Raw genomic sequence first — 24588 nt, 5'->3', positions numbered from 1 at the left:
TAGGCTAAGCTATAATGTTCAGTAGGTTAAGTGTATTAAATTTATTTTTGACTTAAAATATTTTCAATTTACAGTGGGTTTATTGGGCTGTAACCCCTTTGTAAGTTGAGGAGTATCTGTACAGAGAAATCCCTCTGCCCTTCACAAAATTTCTCCAGTGAAAACTTTTTGCGTAACTCTAGTATAATATCATAGCAGGAGAATTAACCTTGGTACAATCCACTGATTTATTCAGATTTCACAGTTTCATGTGCACTTATTTGTAGGGCTGTGTGTGTGTGTGTATGTGTGTGTGTAACTTTGTCACATAGGGCTATTTTTGTAATTGCCACCACAGTCAAGATGTAAGATTTCAATTTTTTTTTTTAAGCTATCAGTGACCATCCTAACAAGGTAGTTCATCAATAAAACTAGCTTAACAGAAACGAACTAACTTAATAAAGATGGATTAATGTTAACAAAAATGTATTAATGATAAAATGTATTAATGATAAAGAGAGAGAAAAACAGATAAAATGTAAAAAGCAGTAGCTTGCTGGGGAGTGGAATCAGTGACTCGATTAGAGTTGCCTGAGTTAAAGGGCCACCAAGGCTTGTGGACTGAGCCTTTCTCATGACCACTCCCCTTTCCAATGAATCCCCACAATGTGAAAGGTTCTATTCCTTAGTGATATGGTTTGGCTGTGTCCTCACCCAAGTTTCACGTTGAATTGTAACAATCCCCACGTGTCCAGGGCAGGGCTGAGTGGAGATAATTGAATCATATGGGTGGTTTCCCACATACCATTCTCATGGTAGTAAATCTCCTGAAACCTGATAGTTTTACAAATGGGAGTTCCTATGCACAAGCCCTCTTGCCTGCTACCATATAAGATGTTCCTTTGCTTCTCCTTTGCCATCCGCATGTGTGCTGGATGTGAGGCCTCCCCAGCCTTGCGGAACTGTGAGTCCATTAAACTTCTTTCCTTTATAAATTACCCAGTCTCAGGCATGTCTTTATTAGCAGCATGAGAATAGACTAATACACTTGATTTGCAGAGATTCCCAACTTTTTAATAGCTTGCAATTTATTTTTCCTTATTCGAGTCTGAACTTCATTAGCACACCGAACTATATGCCAGATAAAATTATCTACCCACCAATATACACCCTTTATGCCTATTAAGAAATTAGCTGTCTCTATTCACTGGTTTTTTCTTTGAACATTTTTAGCATCATAGACATCACAGGTGAAATTAATCATAGCATCATTCAGCACCATACGAAGGTTTGAGTATGAAACTCCATTCTGCAAGTGTGTATTAGTACTTTTTGGTCTCCTAATTTATTCATCCCTAATATTGTGATAATTTAGTAACTATTCTAATTCATGAAAATAAATGCATGAAAATTGCCTAGGATAGTGCTTTGCATGTAGAAATCCATAGGAAACATTTGTCCCTTTTCTGCCATCTTAAACATATACACATGTACACACATGCACACACAAAGTAAGAGAAGAAAAGAAGAAAAGACTCATTTTACAGTTTAAATATCATTTTGGAGCAAAGCTAAAAAGGCAGAAAGAAATCACCATATCCTCAATAATCAAGTATAGAGCTGGTTTAGACAAGCACTGATGGCATTACTAAAAAGAAAATGATCTAGTATAGTTTGTACTTTTGGTGCCCTCTATCAAGACAGCTCATCAGGATGAACTGTGCAATCTGCATGCACATTATCACCCTGCCCTTTATATCCTATGGATAGCCCATTGCTGCAATGCTTGAACCCTGGGATTTCCTTGTAAGCCCTCAAATTTTCCAGGCAGATTGCTACCTCAGGAATTACCATTGTTTTCTTCTCTAATTAAATGCTCCTTTCCATGTGGTAGGCTAATATAATTCATGTGCTTTAGAGCTTTGCTCAAATTGCTGCCTTTGTAGCTAGGCTTTTCTTGGACACACTATTTAGAAATAAAAAGTAAACTCTGAATCACTACTATTCATGGTGTATTGGCCCATTTTCACAGTGCTATAAATAACTACCTGAGACTGGGTAATATATAAAGATAAGAAGTTTAATTGACTCACAGTTCCACATGACTAGAGAAGCCTTAGGAAACTTACAATCATGACAGAAGGTGAAGGGGAAGCAGGGCATGTCTTACATACGAGCAGGAGAGAAAGAACAAGTGAAGGGGGAAAACTGCACACTTTTAAACAACTAGATTTCATGAGAATTCATTCCCTATCAGGAGTACAGCAAGGGGGAAGTTCACTCCCATGATTCAATCACCTCCCACCAGGACCCTCCTCTGACACATGGGGACTACTATCTGAGATGAGATTTGGGTGGGGTCACAGAGCCAAACTGTATCACCTGGGAATCCTCATCATGGGGAATCATTTTCCGTCATTCTTACTGCAATCTGACATTCTAATATATATGCCTGTCCCCTCCCTTGAATTCCCATTAGAATGTTCAGCTCCATAGGCTTAATAGAAGCTCCATAAAATATTAACTGAATAAATGAATGAATTATAACTCACAGATGAAAGAACACAAAATGGTTGAGCAGTAAAATACTGAGAAGTTACAGGAAAGAATTTATTGGAAAATGTTTATCAATACAACTTACACAATTGCTCCATGCCCATAGTTTTTCCCCAGTGGGAGATAGCTCTGGAGATTATTTCCTCTGCCCAAATGGGTAGAAGTACTTTCAAGCCCAATGCAATCACCCTTCACTTTCCCTTCTAGGGTGACCAACTCACCCAGGTTTGGCAGGGATTTTCCCACTTTCAGCACCGAAAGTCCTCCATCCAAACTAATATTCCACAATCTCCCTCCGTTCCAGGAAAACTGGAATAGTTGGCCACCTTACATCCAACCGATGAACAAGTCTATCAATATTACCTCGCTAATGCCTCTTGAATCCGTCCACCTTTGTCAGTCTCCTTGTTTCTATCCTACTTCTACCTACCAACCCTTCTCATAATGGGTCTTAAATAGCCTCGTACTTGATCTAAGCAGAGCCACCTTGAATATCTTCTAATTTCTTGCACTGCCCAGCACAAAACTATATTGAAGAATGCTACACTTCCCCTGCTAGGAATTCTTGAATGAATGTCCTATTGCTCTCAGAATAATGGAACTTAATATAGACTTGTAGGATGTGGTCCCCAGCTTCTCCTCCAGCCTCATCCTAAACCATTGTTTTCATTCCAGGTCTACTCTCAGGCCCTCATCCTCATCATGCTCCCTTCTACCACAGGGCTTTGGCACATGCACGGTCCCATGTGCATAATGTTCGTTTCCCTCCACTTAGCCTTTATTCCTTCTCACCTTTCAGACCTACTTCAAACATTCCTAACTCAGGGAAATGCAGCCGACCCACCTGACTTGGGCAGACTGTCCAAATGTAGAGCCATGCACTTTTTTTTCTGAGAGCTGTCGTTGCAGTCACAATTTACCCATTTTTATATGATTATTCGACTAATAGCTGTCTCCTCTACTAGTTTTTAAGCTCCACTTTTGAGTCTGTATGCCTATATTCATCTCCCTTGACACAGCGTAGGATCCTGAAACAGTTTTGAATAAATAAATGAATTAAGGAAGCAAGACCAAAGCAATGTGAACAAAATATAAAGCCCCACAATCATGAAAATAGATAAATATCTCTGGGCATGAGTCAGCAGCCTCAGGCATTTAGCAGAAGGTGTATCAGCAAAAATCCCCACAAAGCTCAGCAATAACATTGTTACAGACTTTATAGTAGTGAAGAGGTAAAGAATAAGAATTATCTACAACTAACAAACTTGTGTTAAGGGAAAAACCTCTTGTCATATACAGACTAAAATAAATAGCAGCTGAACTATGGAGAGAGAGAGAAACAAAAAGAGACAGAAACAGACTTTGATTTTCTGGATAAGTAATTACAGATCATTTTCTTAGCCATATCGTATTAACAAATTAACCAGTTTCTGAATGAGAGTAATTTTAAATGATAACGGCGCACCTCCTTGTGTTATCCCCTTCCCTTGAGTATGGGTGAGACCTGTGACTTGCTTCTAACCGATAGATAATAGGAAAGGTGAAAGAATTTTGCAGATGTAATTAGGGTCCTAAATCAGTTGACTTTCAGCTTAATTGAAAAGGAGATTATATTGGGTGAACCCCCCTCCCCAGTCAGGTGAGCCCTTTAAAAGAGGGTCTAGAGGTTGCACATAGAAGTAGCCAGATACTTCTGCTGGCCTTGCAGAAACAAACTGCCATGTAATTGCTTATGGGGAGGGTTATACGGCAGGCAACTGCAGGTGTCTTCTAACTGCTAGGAGTCTCAGTCTTACAACCACAAATCACTAATCAGCATGAGGATTTATTATTGAACTCTATGAAATTACCATTACTTTATGCATCAAAAAATAGTCAAACATGCAAAAGTCTGTAGGATTAAACTTGTGTACACAAAGAATTCTATATTGCTGCATGAGAAATAATAATACACTTCATGGCTTAACCTAGTATCCATGTATTATATCACTGTGTCTACAGGTCAGAAGTCCAGGCACAGTTCTACTGGGTTCCCTGCTCAGGGTCTCACAGGCTGAAATCAAGGTATCAACTTGAGGGAGTTCCTCACCTGGAGCTCAGGGCCCTCTCTCATCTCACATGAATCTGTTTTTGATTACCATCCTAGCAATTTTTAACATTTTATTTTCTTTATTAAGCATTTAGAAAACCACATCAGATAGAGATATGAATTAAAAGGACTTTGTCTGATTATAATACATGATATTATGTTAATTTAACCTAAAGAGGCCAGGTAAATAGCATCCAGTAACGAAAAGTGCCTTAAGATGCAATCTGATAGAAATGAATCATTTGCTATCTAATGGCATTGGCTATTTAAAAAAGATTCTGGGAAAACTAATTGGATCATTTTATAAAGTATCTGAATCCCTCTGGGCAAAAGAATAAGTTATAATAATATCTTTAATATTATCTGGAAGACATTCTGATACATGAATATCAACAATTTAACTTCACTCTACCCCTTTATTATTTTGCATAAAAATTCAAATGTACTATATTATACAGATGGTTCGAAAACTAAATTGAAGGCTACCTGCCAAAAGTCATGTGCTTCACTGACCCTTTACACAAGGGCAACGTGTTTTTATATCAATGTACACGCAATGAACACAGCTAACCTAAAGTGTATGCCAATAAGAAAGAAGATAAGAAATGCTCTTAGTGGTTGCTTCAGCATCTGGCAGAAAAATACCAGTTATCACGATGTTTCAAGTTAATTTTTTTTTTTTTTTTTTAACTATTCTTTGTCATTATATATGAAACATGTGAAAGGAAACTGATTGCTTAGTAAGGGTAGCTATATCTCCACTATAGAAGTAATTTAGTTTTGATTTCTTTTTAGGCAAGCATTCAGAAAGGCATTCAGATGTAAAACAAATTTAATTACTTTAAAAAAGCGTAGTAAAATATTGTGGAAAAATAGAGATCATTAGTTTTATGTGGAAGCCTAGAATTTTCTCCGATTCCAGAAAAGCACACTGAAAAAAAAGATTCTCCATTTATTTTCATTTTGTTTCATGTCTCCTTCCTTCCTTCCTTCCTTCCTTCCTTTCTTTCCTTCCTTCCTTCCCTCCCTCTTTCCTTCCTTCCTCACTTCTTTCCTCCCTTCCTTCCTCACTTCCTTCCTTCCTTCCTCCTTCCCTCCCTCCCTCCCTCCCTCCCTCCCTCCCTTCCTCCCTTCCTCCCTTCCTTTCTTCCTCACTTCCTTCCTTCCTTCTTTCCAACCTTCCTTCACAAATGTTTGTTGAGTCCCTACTATGTGCCAGTGGCCTGGAGACATAGTGAACAAAACAGACATGATTCTTGCCCTCATGTAGTTCATACTCTATTAGGGAAGACTGTTAAAACAGTAAGTATGTAACACTGAAATCAAATAATATGAAGAAAAACTTTTGCAGTTAAGGGGGTTAGGCTGATGGGGGTGGCTACTTTAGATACCGAAAGAAATACCTGTTGGAACACTCTGGGGATCAAGTGAAGCATGCATACTCACTTTGGTTTTCCTAACATACTGAGCACAGGAAAGGCGAGTTCATTCTCTGTCCTATGCCAGGAATAATGACTTCTCCCTTCGCAGCGTTTCAGGCTCTCCTTCGTTCATTCTAGAGCAAGCTTGTCCAACCCATGGCCCACGGGCTTCATGTTGCCCAGGACAGCTTTGAATGCAGTTCAAGACAAATTCATACACTTTCTTGAAACATGAAGAGCTTTTCTTGCAATTCTTAAAAGCTCATCAGCTATCATTAGTGTTAGCATGTTTTATGAGTGGCCCAAGACAATTATTCTTCTTCCAGGGTGGGCCAGGAAAGCCAATAGATTGGACATTTGTGTTCTAGAGTAAGAAGCCTTGAATTTGCAGAGAACCAAAAGCAGCTCTGTGCCACCAGCTGATATTCTAAGAGTCTCTCCTTGCCTAGGTGTACTTGACTCGGGCAAAACATTTACAAAATTTTCTCATGAAGGGTACAGGAGAGGATGCAGAGATCATGCTAAAAAGCATATCTTACAATAGCCAGTGAGAGTGCCTGGTGAGAAGGAATATTACAGGAGGGCATTCGGAAGGGGCACTGGAGGACTCGGGGTCAAGAAAGAAAGGGGAAAGATCTCAGAGGCTAAATTTCCATATTTTGCACTGCATCTTGCTATTGGTAATAGTGTTTTTAATCTCTGAAAATGACCACAGGTTGTTTGTCATGGTACATGTGGAGCCTTAAAGTGGTGCACACATGAAGTCATGTTAATGAAATTTATCTAACTGGGCATCCACAACTAACCATATTTTGAAAACTTGATCAGCTTGGAAAGAGCACTGACTTTCAGCTACAGGAAATGTGGTATAAGTTCTAGTTCTATGATTTACATACTCAGCGATCTTGGACAACCTCTCACATTAACTTTGTATTACTCAGTATTTCAATGTGCATGGCTACTATATTTTCATGGTAGGGTGTACCTTTTATCGGTATTGGTAAGCCCTTTGGTGATTAAATATATTATTTCCCTAATTTTACCATGATGTGTTTATTTTACTTCATTTTTTCGTTTCTATGCCTATAGTGTCTTCTTCATCTCATCATTTCTTCTATTTATGGAACATGTTGGATTAGCTATATTTCTTATAAATATTAACTGGGAATTTTGCCTTATGATTGAATTTGAGTGTTTTTAACTTTTAAAATAAAGTTTGAACAAACCAAAGGTGTTATACAGTAATATTTTCAATCACATTTGGTCATTTTTTAAGGCTCATTCCATTTTTCTACTTTTTTTTTGTCATTTACTTATTGTTCTTTTCTCATTGTATTATTATACTTTAAGTTCTAGGGTACATGAACATGCAGGTTTGTTATATATTTATACATGTGCCATGTTGGTGTGCTGCACCCATTAACTTAGTCATTTACATTAGGTATATCTCCTAATGCTATGCCTCTCCCCTCCCCCCTCCCCACAATAGGACCCGGTGTGTGATGTTCCCCTTCCTGTGTCCAAGTGATCTCATTGTTCAATGCCCATCTATGAGTGAGAACATGCGCTATTTGGTTTTCTGTTCTTGTGATAGTTTGCTGAGAATGATGGTTTCCAGCTGCATCCATGTCCCTACAAAGGACACAAACTCATCCTTTTTTTGTGACTGCATAGTATTCCATGGTGTATATGTGCCACATTTTCTTAATCTAGTCTGTCACTAATGGACATTTGGGTTGATTCCAAGTCTTTGCTATTGTGAATAGTGCTGCAATAAACATACATGTCTATGTGTCTTTATAGCAGCTTGACTTATAATCCTTTGGGTATATCCCCAGTAATGGGATGGCTGGGTCAAATGGTATTTCTAGTTCTAGATCCTTGAGGAATCGCCACACTGTTTTCCACAATGGTTGAACTAGGTTACAGTCCCACCAACAGTGGAAAAGTGTTCCTATTTCTCCACATCCTCTCTAGCACTTGTTGTTTCCTGATTTTTTAATGATTGCCGTTCTAACTGGTGTGAGATGGTATCTCATTGTGGTTTTGATTTGCATTTCTCTCATGGTGAGTGAGGATGAGCATTTTTTCATGTGTCTGTTGACTGTATGAATGTCTTCTTTTGAGAAGTGTCTGTTCATATTCTTTGCCCACTTTTTGATGGGGTTGTTTGTTTTCCTCTTGTAAATTTGAGTGAGTTCTTTAGAGGTTCTGGATATTAGCCCTTTGTCAGATCAGCAGATTGCAAAAATTTTCTCCCATTCTGTAGGTTGCCTGTTCACTCTGATGGTAGTTTCTTTTGCTGTGCAGAAGCTCTTTAGTTGAATTAAATCCCATTTGTCAATTTTGGCTTTTGTTACCGTTGCTTTTGGTGTTTTAGACATGAAGTCCTTGCCCATACCTATGTCCTGAATGGTATTATCTAGGTTTTCTTCTAGGGTTTTTATGGTTTTGGGTCTAACATTTAAGTCTCTAATCCATCTTGAATTAATTTTCGTATAAGGAGTAAGGAAAGGATCCAGTTTCAGCTTTCTACTTATGACTAGCCAATTTTCCCAGCACCATTTATTAAATAGGGAATCCTTTCCCCATTTCTTGTTTTTCTCAGGTTTGTCAAAGATCAGATGGCTGTAGATGTGTGGTATGATTTCTGAGGGCTCTGTTCTGTTCCATTGGTCTATATCTCTGTTTTGGTACCAGTACCATGCTGTTTTGGTTACTATAGCCTTGTAGTATAGTTTGAAGTCAGGTAGCATGATGCCTCCAGCTTTGTTCTTTTGGCTTAGGATTGTCTTGGCAATGTGGGGTCTTTTTAGGTTCCATATGAACTTTAAAGCAGTTTTTTCCAATTCTGTGAAGAAAGTCATTGGTAGCTTGATGGGGATGGCATTGAATCTATAAATTACCTTGGGCAGTATGGCCATTTTCACAATATTGATTCTTCCTATCCATGAGCATGGTATGTTCTTCCATTTGTTTGTGTCCTCTTCTATTTCACTGAGCAGTGGTTTGTCGTTCTCCTTGAAGAGATCCTTTACATCCCTCGTAAGTTGGATTCCTAGGTATTTTATTCTCTTTGAAGCTATTGTGAATGGGAGTTCATTCATGATTTGGCTCTCTGTTTGTCTGTTACTGGTGTATAAGAATGCTTGTGGGCCGGGCGCGGTGGCTCAAGCCTGTAATCCCAGCACTTTGGGAGGCCGAGACGGGCGGATCACGAGGTCAGGAGATCGAGACCATCCTGGCGAACACTGTGAAACCCCGTCTCTACTAAAAAATACAAAAAACTAGCCGGGCGAGGTGGCGGGCGTCTGTAGTCCCAGCTACTCGGGAGGCTGAGGCAGGAGAATGGCGTGAACCCGGGAGGCGGAGCTTGCAGTGAGCTGAGATCCGGCCACTGCACTCCAGCCCCGGCGACAGAGCAAGACTCCGTCTCAAAAAAAAAAAAAAAAAAAAAAAGAATGCTTGTGATTTTTGCACACTGATTTTGTATCCTGAGCCTTTGCTGAAGTTGCTTATCAGCTGAAGGAGATTTTTGGCTGAGACAATGGGGTTTTCTAAATATACAATCCTGTCATCTGCAAACAGAGACAATCTGACTTCTTCTTTTCCTAACTGAATACCCTTTACTTCTTTCTCTTGCCTGATGACCCTAGCTAGAACTTCCAACACTATGTTGAATAGGAGTGGTGAGAGAGGGCATCCCTGTCTTGTGCCAGTTTTCAAAGGGAATGCTTCCAGTTTTTGCCCATTCAGTATGATATTAGCTGTGAGTTTGTCATAAATAGCTCTTATTATTTTGAGATACATTTGATCAATACCGAATTTATTGAGCGTTTTTAGCATGAAGGGCTGTTGAATTTTGTCAATGGCCTTTTCTGCATCTATTGAGATAATCATGTGGTTTTTGTCTTTGGTTTTGTTTATATGCTGGATTACGTTTATTGATTTGCATATGTTGAACCAGCCTTGCATTCCAGGGATGAAGCCCACTTGATAATGCTGGATAAGCTTTTTGATGTGCTGCTAGATTCAGTTTGCCAGTATTTTATTGAGGACTTTTGCATCAATGTTCATCAGGGATATTGGTCTAAAATTCTCTTTTTTTGTTGTATCTCTGTCAGGCTTTGGTATCAGGATGATGTTGGCCTCGTAAAATGAGTTAGGGAGGATTCCCTGTATTCTATCGATTGGAATAGTTTCAGAAGGAATGCTACCAACTCCTTCTTGTACGTCTGGTAGAATTCGGCTGTGAATCCTTCTGGTCCTGGACCTTTTTTGGTTGGTAGGCTATTAATTATTGCCTCAATTTCAGAGCCTGCTACTGGTCTATTCAGGGATTCAACTTCTTCCTTGTTTAGTCTTGGGAGAGTGTAAGTGTCCAGGAAATTATCCATTTCTTCTAGGTTTTCTAGTTTATGTGTGTAGAGGTGTTTATAGTATTCTCCGATGGTAGTTTGTATTTCTGTGGGGTTGGTGGTGATATCCTGTTTATCATTTTTTATTGCATCTATTTGATTCTTCTCTCTTTTCTTCTTTATTAGTCTTGCTAGTGGTCTATCAATTTTGTTGATCTTTTCAAAAAACCAACTCCTGGATTCATTGATTTTTTGGAGGGTTTTTTGTATCTCTATCTCCTTCAGTTCTGCTCTGATCTTAGTTATTTCTTGCCTTCTGCTAGCTTTTGAATGTGTTTGCTCTTGCTTCTCTCGTTCTTTTAATTGTGATGTTAGGGTGTCAATTTTAGATCTTTCCTGCTTTCTCTTGTGGGCATTTAGTGCTATAAATTTCCCTCTACACACCGCTTTAAATGTGTCCCAGAGTTTCTGGTATGTTGTATCTTTGTTCTTATTGGTTTTAAAGAACATCTTTATTTCTGCCTTCATTTCATTATGTACCTAGTAGTCATTCAGGAGCAGGTTGTTCAGTTTCCATGTAGTTGAGTGGTTTTGATTGAGTTTCTTAGTCCTGAGTTCTAGTTTGATTGCACTGTGGTCTGAGAGACAGTTTGTTATAATTTCTGTTCTTGTACATTTGCTGAAGAGTGCTTTACTTCCAACTGTGTGATCAATTTTGGAATAAGTGTGATGTGGTGCTGAGAAGAATGTATATTCTGTTGATTTGGGGTGGAGAGTTCTGTAGATGTCTATTAGGTCCGCTTGGTGCAGAGTTGAGTTCAATTCCTGGATATCCTTGTTAACCTTCTGTCTCATTGATCTGTCTAATGTTGACAGTGGGGTGTTAGAGTCTCCCATTTTTATTGTATGGGAGTCCAAGTCTCTTTGTAGGTCTCTAAGGACTTGCTTTATGAATCTGGGTGCTCCTGTATTGGGTGCACATATATTTAGGATAGTTAGCTCTTCCTGATGAATTGATCCCTTTACCATTATGTAATGGCCTTCTTTGTCTCTTTTGATCTTTGATGGTTTAAAGTCTGTTTTATCAGAGACTAGGATTGCAACCCCTGCTATTTTTTGTTGTCCATTTGCTTGGTAGATCTTCCTCCATCCCTTTATTTTGAGCCTATGTGTGTCTCTGCATTAGAGATAGGTCTCCTGAATACAGCAAACTGATGAGTCTTGACTCTTTATCCAATTTGCCAGTCTGTGTCTTTTAATTGGACCACTTAGTCCATTTACATTTAAGGTTAATATTGTTTTATGTGAACCTGATCCTGTCATCATGATATTAGCTGGTTATTTTGCTCATTAGTTGATACAGTTTCTTCCTAGCATCGATGGACTTTACATTTTGACATGTTTTTGCAATGGCTGGTACCTGTTGTCCTTTTCCATGTTTAGTGCTTCCTTCAGGATCTCTTGTAGGGCAGGCCTGGTGGTGACAAAATCTCTAAGCATTTGCTTGTCTGTAAAGGATTTTATATCTCTTTCACTTATGAATCTTAGTTTGGCTGGATATGAAATTCTGGGTTGAAAATTCTTTTCTTTAAGAATGTTGAATATTGGCCCCCACTCTCTTCCGGCTTGGAGAGTTTCTGCTGAGAGATCTGCCGTTAGTCTGATGGGCTTCTCTTTGTGTGTAACCCGACCTTTCTCTCTGACTGCCCTTAACATTTTTTCCTTCATTTCAACTTTGGTGACTGACAGTTATGTGTCTTGGAGTTGCTCTTTGCCAGGAGTATCTTTGTGATGTTCTCTGTATTTCCTGAATTTGAATGTTGGTCTGCCTTACTAGGTTGGGGAAGTTCTCCTGGATGACATCCTGCAGAGTGTTTTCCAACTTGGTTCCATTTTCCACGTCACTTTCAGGCACTCCAATCAGACATAGATTTGGTCTTTTCACATAATCCCATATTTCTTGGAGGCTTTGTTCATTTTTTTTTACTCTTTTTTCTCCACACTTCTCTTCTCGTTTCTTTTCATACATTTGATGTTCAATCGCTGATACTCTTTCTTCCAGTTGATCAAGTCAGTTACTGAAGCTTGTGCATTTGTCATGTAGTTCTTGTGTTACGGTTTTCATCTCTATCAGTTGTTTTAAGGTCTTCTCTCCATTGATTATTCTAGTTATCCATTCATCCATTCTTTTTCAAAGTTTTTAGTTTCTTTGTGCTAGTTATGTAGTTCCTCCTTTAGCTCTGACAAGTTTGATTGACTGAAGCCTTCTTCTCTAAACTCGTCAAGGTCATTCTCCATTCAGCTTTGTTCCATTGCTGGTGATGAGCTACATTCCTTTGGAGGGGGAGATGCGCTCTGATTTTTTGAATTTCCAGCTTTTCTGCACTGCTTTTTCCCCATCTTTGTGGTTTTATCTGCCTTTGGTCTTTGATGATGGTGACGTACTGATGGGGTTTTGGTGTGGGTGTCCTTTCTGTTTGTTAGTTTTCCTTTTAACAGTCAGGACCCTCAGCTGTAGGTCTGTTGGAGTTTGCTTGAGGTCCACTCTAGACTCTGTTTGCCTGGGTATCAGCAGCAGAGGCTGCAGAATATAGAATATTGCTGAACAGCAAGTGTTGCTGTCTGATTCTTGCTCTGGAAGCTTCGTCTCAGGGGCGTACCCTGCTGTGTGAGGTGTGAGATGTCAGTCTGCACCTAGTGGGGGATGTCTCCCAGTTAGGCTACTCAGGGGTCAGGGACTCACTTGAGCAGGCAGTCTATCTGTTCTCAGATCTCAACCTCTGTGCTGGAAGATGCACTGCTCTCTTCAAAGCTGTCAGACAGGGGCATTTACCTCTGCTGAGGTTTCTGCTGCTTTTTGTTTAGCTATGCCCTGTCCCCAGAGGAGGAGTCTACAGATGCAGGCCGGCCTCCTTGAGCTGTGGTGGGCTCCACCCAATTCGAACTTCCAGTGGCTTTGTTTACCTACTTAAGCCTCAGCAATGGCGGGCGCCCCACCCCCAGCCTCGCTGCCGCCTTGCAGTTAGATCTCAGACTGCTGTGCTAGCAATGAAGGAGGCTCCATGGGTGTGGGACCCTCTGTGCCAGGTGTGGGATATAATCTCCTGGTGTGCCATTTGCTAAGACCCTTGGTAAAGCACATTATTAGGGTGGGAGTTACCCTATTTTCCAGGTGTTGTGTGTTTCAATTTCCTTTGGCTAGGAAAAGGAATTCCCTTCCCCCTTGCACTTCCCAGGTGAGGCGATGCCTCGCCCTGCTTCAGCTCTCGCTGGTCGGGCTGCACCCGTGTACCAGTGCCAACTGTCCGACACGCCCCGATGAGATGAACCTGGTATCTCAGTTGAAAATGCAGAAATCGCCCGTCTTCTGTGTCGCTCATGCTGGGAGCTGGAGGCTGGAGCTGTTCCTATTTGGCCATCTTGGGCATGCCCCCCTCATTTTTCTATTTCTATATTACTCAAATTCTAACTTTTGCTTTGTAACAGTGTTGTTCAAATTTATCTTTTCATCCTCGTGTAGTAAAGATAGTATGACTTTTTGTGTGAAATGTTACTTTTCTTTTGGACTCTTGTGGAAGGCTTGTTTCATACTGAAAAAAAACCAGAATAGATTCTTAGATGTTTAATTTCCAATTCATCACAATATGGTATTAGTACGTTTGAACTTTATTCTTTAAGGATGAGTGATTTGTACTTGGTGACTTGTAAGACATCACGTGTAGCAATCTTTGACTTAAATATGATAGTATAATATAAATTCTGATTAAAATTTTGCAACCTTCTTTTATACCTTCTTACTTATAGCCTACTTTTATTTTACTTGATTTTGGGGGGGATGGGGTCTTGTTATATTGCCCAGGCTGGAGTGTAGTGGCTACTCACAGGCGTGAATATAGTGCACTACAGCTCAGAATTGCCTAAGCCCAAGATTCCCAGGTAGCTGGGACTATAGGTATGTGCCACCATGCCCAGTCCTATAGTCTACTTTATAATGGTATTTTACTTAGTTTATTGTGATATTTCATGTCCTAGGAAGTATGAGATGAGGTGTTCATATTTTTCCCTTAAAATGTGTCATATTTTCCATGTGGTTCCTTAATAATGTGCTTTCTTCTTCATATGCTTCTTAAATCTGTATTTGTAACTGATATGACCTTTTGATTATCAATAAAAAGCAGTATGAGAAAAGCATTAAAGAAATGACAAATTAAATATAGGTTATTGTAGATATTTTCTTTTCCTCTTGACAGCTCAAAATCACAAAGACAATTTTCCAAGGTTAAAAAATGGGTCCATTTAAAGCTGGAATTGTGTTCATCATTGGTGTCACAGTTGGCAATGGAGTGTGACGGGCGGCTGTTAACTCTAGCAACTTGTCATGTGCCAGCTGTTTTGTTACAACTCAAAGGGCCCACAGGCAAATTCTAAGCTAAAACAATTAAATGACAAAGAAACAGAATCATATAAAAATAAGACTGAAAACCAGAAGACCTTCGAGTTTCAGCAACCAATAGAGAAAGTAAACCCTTGTGGGGAAGTGGTCACCAGAGGAGAGGTGAAGACTTATTTGCCTTCAGTATCTTTAAAAAACAAAGCCAAACCCTGCAATTTTTCATGACATTCTCTAGATTTAATTCACAAAATTCTTAGGCTAATAAATCTATCGTTCTTTGAAAATTTTATAACCAGAATGCTATAGTACAACAAGATTATTTCAAAGATATTTGTTAAAAGCAATTTCCCAAGAGAAACACCTAAATTATCATAGTCACAAAGTAATCTGTACTTCTTAAGAATTTTAAGGCTAGCACATCAAAAACTAGGAAGATTTTCAGGACATATTCTTGGACATCACACTTTCAACACCATTCATATTCTAATACAAGTATTGTCACTTCAGAATATATGAAGAAGTGATTTTCTGGTTCTTCTCTTTACTTAAATATTTGAAACGAAAGGACTCAGCATCTTTTGGTGGGGCGTTCACCACTAGTTGACTCCCACATCATCTGATTGAGAGTATAAATGATATTTAACAGCTGAAGGTAAAAGGATGAAGAAGCATGGAAGAAATTTCCCACCTGCAAGGGGTTTCAGAGTACCCTGGGAATGCCCTTGGGCTCTGTGATTGGACTGGACCAGTCCTTGGTAAGACATTGGCCCTTGTGGGGTTACTTCCACTTTGTCAGCATTGTCAGCATCAGCATAACTCTGTTATGACTGTTGGAATCCTAGGACAGAGCAAGTCAGACTAGTTTCCTTCCTTCAGAGGCCCTAGAGCCTAGAACAGGGTGAGGGTGAGACACATTGAGAAGGAAGAAGGTGTATTAGACGAAGGCAAGGAGACAAGATGCAAGATGAGGGCTCAAGCTCTAGGATGAGATAAACCTGGATATGAATCCTGACTCCTCCACTACTAGGTGTGTAGCTACAGACAAGTTATTTCAACACACTGGGCTGTAGTAGTACTTGATCATAATATGAAGAAGGTGTACCTCCTCTTAATGTCATTATGAGGATTTAATCATATGATCTTCATAGGATTATTACTGGGCTTTGTAAATAATACTTTAATAAATGTTCCTTATTATTTTAGCTGTTTCTGTTTTTTGCTTGTTTATCATCATCATCATTATCAACACCATTTTAAGTTTTTAGCTTCATGAAATCGGCTTCAATTTTTTATTTCCTCCAGGAAATACTTTCAGTTCCCCTTCCCTTACAATGTGGGACCTCTTCCACCTTGAAATCCGTCTCTATCTATTGATGCTTGCCTTATCTTCCAAGGCAGTGCCAACTCACTGAGTGTAAATAACTGATTTTATCTGCATGTCCCTATCATATTTAACATGACACTTTCATGTATGTAAAGCTCAGTACCAGAATTTAGTATCATTTGTGGAATTGAATTGCTACCAGGTATGGGTGTAGCATGTTACTGGGCTTAATATCTCCTCATGTAGTTGCATAAAACACTATAGTCATGTGCCATATAAAGACATTTCAATCCATGTCGGATTGCAGATAGGATAGTGGTCCCATAAGACTATAATGAAGCTGAAGAATTCCTATCACCTAGTAATGCTGCAGCCATCATAATGTTGTAGCAAAATGCATTACTCATATGTTTGTGGTGACGTTAGTGTAAACAAACCTACTGCACTACCAGTCATATAAAATTAGCACAGACAATTATGTAGAGGACATGATATTTGATAATGATAATAAATGATGGTGTTACTGGTTGATGTATTTACTATACTATACTTTTATTGTTATTTTAGAGTGTACTTCTTCTACTTATAAAAAAAAATAGGTGTAAAAACAGCCTCAGGCAGGCCTTTCTGGAGGTATTCCAAAATAAGGTATTATCACAGGAGATGGAAGGTGCATGCACATTATTTCCCCTGAAGATCTTCCAGTGGGATAAGATATGAAGGTAGAAAACAGTGATACTCTTTTATCTGAGGCTAATGTGTATGTTTGTGTCTTCATTTCTAATTTTAAAAAGTTTAAAAAGTAAAATGTAATAAAAATGAGAAATTTCAAAATCAGAAAAAAGAAGATTAAAGACTATGGATATAAAGAAAATATTTGTATAGCTGTACAATGTGTTTATGTCTTAAGCTGTGTTATTAAAATAGTCAAAAAGTTCAAAAAATTAAGTTTATAAAGTATCAAAGTTGCAGTTAACTAAGGTTAATTTATTATTGAAGAGAGAAAAATATATTTCTCTAGCCTAAATGTACAATGTTTATAAAGCCCACAGTCATATACAGTAATGCCCTAGGCTTTCACATTCACTTACCACTTGCTGATGTCCAGAGCAACTTCCAGTCTTTCAAGCTTCATTCATGGTAAGTACAGCTGCACCATGTTTTATCTCTTATACTGTTTTCTTACTGTATCTTTTCAATGTTTAAATATGTTTAGACACACAAATGCTCACCATTATGTTACAACTGTCTTCAGTATTCAGAACAGTAACATGCTGTACAAGTCTGTGCCAGGAACAATAGGCTTTACACAATAGGCTAGTTGTGCAGTAGGCTGTACCATCGAGGTTTATGTAAGTTCACTTGATGGTGTTCATGCAATGACAGAATCATGTAACCATGCATTTCTCAGAACATATTCCTGTTGTTAAGTGACATGTGACTATACAGCAGACCCTGGAAACATGGTTTGAACTGTGCAGGTCCAATCATATATACATGGATTTTCTCCCGCCTCTACCATACCTGACACAACCAAACCAACCCCTCCTCTTCCTCTTCCTCCTCAGCCTAGTCAACACGAAGACAAGGATGAAGCCCTTTATGCTGATTCATTTCCACTTAATGAAAAGTAAATATACTTTCTCTTTCTTATGATTTTTAGCTAACATTTTCTTAACTGCATAGCTTACTGTTGACTGGAAGCTTTAACCATAACATAAAGAGCCGATTAACACACATTTTGTATGTTACATGTATTATACACTGTCTTCTTATCTTACTGTAGCTCCACTAGGGGAAGAGGTGGCATTCAAGAGGCCTGGGACTTAGGAAACTTTCAAGCTAATGACTCAACAATGATTAAAACTATATTAGCACTTTGGGAGGCCGAGACGGGCGGATCACGAGGTCAGGAGATCAAGACCATCCTGGCTAACACGGTGAAACCCCGTCTCTACTAAAAAAAATACAAAAACCTAGCCGGGCGAGGTGGCGGGCGCCTGTAGTCCCAGCTACTTGGGAGGCTGAGGTGGGAGAATGGCATAAACCCGGCAGGCGGAGCTTGCAGTGAGCTGAGATCGCGCCACTGCACTCCAGCCTGGGCGACAGAGCGAGACTCCGTATCAAAAAAAAAAAAAAAAAAAAAAAAAAACTATATTAGCAGATTTATTCTGTGATAATTTCCTGACCCTTGAGAAGTGGTTGTAAAGTACCCATGTCATAGAATAAAGCTGCATTACCATGGAAAAGAGCAACTTTTGTCACCAACAGTATTAGAGATGTGCTAGAAATCCAATCTCAATTGGATATAAACATTAATATTCTTCTACTAACATCTTAATCATGAAATAAGGTGTCTTTTTTTTTTTTTTTTTGAGACGGAATCTCGCTCTGTCGCCTGGGCTGGAGTGCAGTGGCCAGATCTCAGCTCACTGCAAGCTCCGCCTCCCGGGCTTACGCCATTCTCCTGCCTCAGCCTCCCGAGTAGCTGGGACCACAGGTGCCCGCCACCTCGCCTGGCTAGTTTTTTTTTTTTGTATTTTTTAGTAGAGACGGGGTTTCACCGTGTTAGCCAGGATGGTCTCGATCTCCTAACCTCATGATCCACTCGTCTCGGCCTCCCAAAGTGCTGGGATTACAGGCTTGAGCCACTGCGCCCGGCCATAAGGTGTCTTAAATTACGAAATTACGGAATGCTAAATCCAGATGTCATCTAATTCAATTATCCTCTTCTTATTTCTGTAAACAGGGAAGAAGGCATAGCCTCACAACAAGTTTCCCAAAATATGCATTATGTTTTTCAAGTTGCAAGTATTGAAAGCCCAAATAAAATAAATTAGTTACAACAACAACAAAAACCCCCAATAACTATAAAGCCTAAGAGCAATGCTGTATTCAGGAATAGCCGCATTCAGGAGCTGAGATATTTTGCAAGGGTTTTAATTCTCGACGCATCTCAGGTCAATAGTCTCATCTTCCCTATGTTGGGCTTCCCCCTTGAGATCTAAGTATGAGCATGGTGACTGCAAGAAGCTTGTGCTTCACATGCTTGAAGGTCCAGATCCCACAGGAAAAAGTTTTCTTTTATGTTACCGTCCACCTGTGGCTTCACAAAAAACATGAAAATTGCTTTAACTAGACTTGCTACAGATAAAGTCCCCACTTCTGACCCAATCCTCGTGGCCAGGAGAATATAAAGTAGTGATTGGCTTAGATGGCATATAAAGTGGATATTTCACTCTTAAAGTTGGAGGTGGGACTTAGATCTCCTGGGCTAAGAGAGAAGGAGGGACCTCCACAAGCAAAAAATGAGTGAGCTATTACCAGAAGAAAGTAGATTCAAACTGAGGGCGTAAATAACTGTTAAGAACTAATCCAGACAAGCAGCCAGTGTGTTCCTTTCACGAAAATACTGCACCCCTTAGAGTCTTTATATAAAAAACATATATATACTCCATGCATGTGGTAGGTAGTATATTATTCTCCCATACTTGGTGCCTCTCCTGGCAATAAAACTATACTCAGGTGAAACCAGGGACTCACCTTGTGAGCAGAGATATGTGACACATCTCAGTAGACTGATCAAGGGCCAGCACATGGTCTACCAAGTTTGCTCCTCTTTCTGCCATCATGACCAGTAGTACTTCTGCTAGAAGACTTCTCCATCAGCCTGGTTCCCAGAGGTGAAGATGAAATGGGGTACAGCCACAGGCAACCTATGAAACACATGGGATATGAGAGAGAGAGAGAGAGCTTTCCTGATGTGTTGCACACATCAAGATTTATTCTGCTAAAATCCATACAATTTTAGGATTATTTGTTATCAAAATATAACTTAGCCTGACTGATAAACCTCCTGAAAAGGATCACCACATTTATTTCTCTTTTGGCATATGTAAACCAAGGAGAATCTTTTCTTCTACTGCTTTTCTAATCTCATTTTACTCCAGAAAAGCTAGGCAAATCAAGGATTATTTAAATTTAATATAATACTATTTACATATATAAAATTAACCGTCTTTCACTTCCAGTTCCAAAATGGCGTCACAGAAGCAAGCCAAAACAAATATACCACATGGCAATGATCATGAACAATATCCCAGAACTCTAACATGAGAATAAGAGAGTTCCTGGGGTCACAGAGAGGTGAAAAACTCTGAGCAGAACAGAATCAGATTCCTGTATCCACAAGTTCCCTATCCCTTTTCTGCCCAGGAAAAAGTACAGTGACAATTTCCTCCTAACTCACGGTTTCTACACTGGACAAAGTGGGATCAAGGTGGACAACCAGCTTCCCCACCATCCTGGACTCCCTAGCACCAACTTTTCCCTGCTTCAACCCACAGGAATCATTGCTAGTGCCTGAAGAGAGAAATATCTCTGGGAACATTCAGAGACAAAGTGGGGAAGCAGCACTACCATACCCAGTCCCAAAAACTTTGCTCTGTAACTTGGCCAAAGGAGAGGTGAGATCAGAGTGGCCGTGTAACAGCAGCATGATGCAGGAAGGTTGTTCTACAGGTCCCTCGGCAGGAATGCCTAGCCAGCCTTCTGGGATATTGCCTTTGGGACCTCCCCCATTCAAGATGGGCACAGTCTGATATGTTACTAGCTCCTAGGCAAATGTGAGTTTAAAGAAGCATCTAGGGCCTAAAAGGAGGCATCAACCTTGTAGGAAAAGAAAGAAAAGCAACAGGTAAATTACAAAGAATCTGTAAGTAAACATAGCCAATAAAAACCAAAACAAGCCAGACAAAGAAGACTGGAATACATAACTCGTCCTTTAATGCAAAGATATAGACATACATCCACAAGAAACAGCAGCAAACAGGGACCTCCTTAAATGGACAAAGAAACCAGTGGCTGACCTTAAAGAAACAACAACATGTGAAGAGCCAATCAACAGAACGAAGTGAAGAGACAACCCACAGGATGGGAGAACATCTTTGCAAACTATCGGTCTGACAGAATTAATAAGCAAAATATATAAGGAGCTCAAATAATTCAATACCAAAAAAAAGCAAATAATCTGATCTTTTTAATTGGCAAAATATCTGAATAGATATTTTTCAAAAGAGGATATGCAGATAGATGACCGAGAAGTCTATGAAAAGTGTTCAATGTCACTAATCATCAGAGAAATGCACGTCAAAACCACAATGAGATATCATCTCACCCCAGTTAAAATGGCTTTTATCAAAAAGCCTGGAAATAAGGGGTGCTGGTGAAGAGAGGAAGACAGGGAAACACTTGTACACTGTTGGTAGGAATGTAAATTAGTGCAATCACTATGGAAAACTGTATAGAGGTTCTTTAAAAACTAAAAATGAAACTTCCATATGATTCAGTAATTTCACTGTTGGTTATGAAAGAAAGAAAATACATGGAGGACATACTTGCCCTCTCGTGTTTATTGCACACTAGTCACAATAGGCAACATATGGTATCAGCCTAAGTGCCCATCAGTGGATGACTGGATAGACAAAATGTGGTATGTGTACACAGTGGAATACTGTTCAGCCATAAAAAAGGAGGAAATCCAGTCACTTGCAACAACATGGATGGAGCTGGAGGTCATTACATTAACTGAAATAAAACAAGCACAGAAAAACAAATATTTCATGTTCTTACTCATATGTGTGGACTTAAAAAAAAGTGTATCTCATGAAGATAGCAAGTAGATTGGTGGTCACCAGAGGCTGGAAAGGGTAGAAGGGAGGTAGAATGAAGAGTAGTTGATTAATGGGTGCTAATATACAGTCAAATAGAAAAAATAAGACCTAACATTTGATAGATCAGTAGCATGATTCTATTGTTTATTTCAAAATAGCAAGAGAAGAATAATTTGAATGATTTTAGCATAAAGAAAAGACAAACATTTAAGGTGATGGATACCCAATCACACTGTGTGGCAGTTAATATTAGGCATCAACTTGATTGGACTGAAGGATGCCTAAATAGCTGGTATTGGGTCTGTGCATGTCTGTGAGGGTGTTGCCACAGGAGATTAACATTTGAGTTACTGGACTGCGAGAGGAAGACTCACCCTCAATGCGGGTGGGCACCACCCAATCAGCTGCCAACACAGCTAGAACAAAGCCGGCAGAAGAAGGTGGGAGAAGGGGGCTTGCTGAGTCTTCTGGCTTTCATCTTTCTCCCATGCTGGATGCTTCCATCCCTTATTCCTGCCCTAGGACATCAGACCTCAGGTTTTTTGGCCTTCGGACTCTTGGACTTACACCAGTAATTTGCCGGGGGGCTCTTGGGCCTTGAAGCTGCGCTGTCTGCTTCCTTACTTCTGAGGCTTTTGGACTTGGACTGAGACATTACTGGCTTCTTTCCTTCTCAGCTTGCAGATGGTCTATCGTGGGACTTCGCCTTGTGATTTTTTTGAGTCAATTCTCTATAATAAGCTCCCTTTCATATATGCATATATCCTATAGCTCCCTTTCATATGTGCATATATCCTGTTAGTTCTGTCCCTCTGGAGAACCCTAATACACACTGATTTGATCTCTATAAATTATATGAAAGTATATTACCCCAGATACCCCAGAATTATGTACATCTATCATGTCAAAAAATTAATTAAAAATTTTCAAACTCTTCTTGCAATTAAAAAAAAAAAGCAACTGTCAATTTTCTCTATGTCTAATTTGATGCATGTCCCCTATAGCTATGTGGCCTTGGACAGATCCCATAATCACCTTAGACTATATCACAATTATATCACAACTATATCACAAATAATATATTAGTTATTTGTGAAATATCATATTTGATCACTAGATGATGTCTAAAGCCACTCTGTCAACGAACATCTATAGTTCCATGAGTTTATATTCTGCTTTCCTTCATAGCAATTCCTGTAATTTGTAATAATCCATCCTGTTATTGTTGCTTTTTGAAGTATCTCTCTCTTCATACTAGATTATAAACTCCATGAGGGCAGAGACCATCTCTGCCTTGTTTACTACTATTAGCTCAGTATCCAGTAGAATGTCTCAGATGTAATTAGACAAACAAGTTTTTATTTGTTCGTTTGGCTTTTATTACAAATGTTACATATGCCTTTGGTTTTAATGAAACATCATCTAGATTAATAGCTTTAACAGGCATGACCTTGCCTTTGTCCAAGCTCAAATGTGTGTGCATGTCCAGACATAACACATAATATGTATTCTATATATATACATTTTCCTTGAATTGGAAATATGCATCTGCTTTGGTGTTGATAGTTTAAAATCTATGCAAATCATTCTATCAAATCATTGTAAATTAAAAAAAAAACTATTAAGCTTATAGTTTTGTCATGCTAAAACATGTAAAGTTTTATGAGCTGAACAGAGGGTAGTAATTCAGTGATGGGAACATAGTTTGTTAGATGATTTTTATAGCTCAAAATTGATATGAAACAAAATATTACTAATGATAGTTGAATTTTTCAGCAGTTCTGCCTTTTGCCTCTAGATGTCTCACCTGTAATTCCCACTGTATAACAGAAGCTCTTCTGATGCAATACCCCACTATAAGGCTTGGCTGAAATGTCATCTTGGGAACTAAAAGAGTAAACCATGTGAACTTAACTGCAATTGGGTCAAAACATTCCATCAGTATTTTTTTTAACTTTCTGGAAAAATGCAAATAGCAGATGGTGGGAGAATAGGCAGATTTATGAGAAAAGTGACTTTATATTAGTCATTCTGATGAGCCACATCCCAAGAAGCCCTGCCTTTTTGGCTATGATGAACAGTTTCCAGGTGTAACCCTTGGTGTTGGGAAAGTGATATTTAAGACAATGGCCATCAGCCCACCTTAACAGCTTTTTTTCCACTTCAAACGTAAGTTATATCATTTATATCCCAGTTGGTGAGGTATGGAATTCAACATATTAACATATGACTTTAGGATATTACTTATGTAAGAAAAATAATAATTTTACCCCAAGAAAGAAAATATTCTGTGAGTTCAACCAAACACAAAGTAACAGTTTTATTTCTTGAGAGGATAGGAAACATTTTGGCAATAGGCAGAAACAGTTTATTAAAATTTGTGAACATAAGTAATGAGACGAAATTCTCTTGTAAATATCCTTATTAGTAACATCATATGTTATATAGATTGACATATATACTATATGTGCTAATATTATAATAACATTTAGTCTATAAGGGAAAAGTGAAAAAAAATAAACAACAGATGACCTGAAATGGATTAGAAGTAATATCCCAATTTAGGTGATACTCAGACCACTTCAAAGTGGCATAGAATACACTCTATGTGGGTGTGTTTAGATATGCTGAGCTTCTGCCACAAAATCTATATTTCTCTAAAGTAAGGAAGAAAGGGATACCTTTTCATCTCTGAAATAGTTCTGGCCAAAACAATTAGCATTTATTTGTTGGGAAAAAATGAATGAATGAATGAAAGATGAGCAGAATCTGATTATTTTCTTGCATATTTACTAA

The 24588-nt window shown here is 38.9% G+C and overlaps 1 long non-coding RNA gene across 1 annotated transcript in view; it reads right to left on the bottom strand.

Moving 5' to 3' along the window:
• The window catches only part of LOC117094440, a 561524-nt gene that overhangs the window by 48313 nt on the left and 488623 nt on the right, over positions 1 to 24588 (bottom strand). The window contains exon 3 of the long non-coding RNA XR_004441547.1: positions 19664 to 19836. This is a non-coding gene — a long non-coding RNA (uncharacterized LOC117094440). The remainder of the gene's footprint in view (positions 1 to 19663; positions 19837 to 24588) is intronic.

This window comes from Trachypithecus francoisi, unplaced genomic scaffold (assembly GCF_009764315.1).
Source record: "Trachypithecus francoisi isolate TF-2019V2 unplaced genomic scaffold, Tfra_2.0 Lachesis_group13, whole genome shotgun sequence".
NCBI classification, from domain to species: domain Eukaryota; kingdom Metazoa; phylum Chordata; class Mammalia; order Primates; family Cercopithecidae; genus Trachypithecus; species Trachypithecus francoisi.
This window is presented reverse-complemented; position numbering and strand designations above follow the sequence as displayed.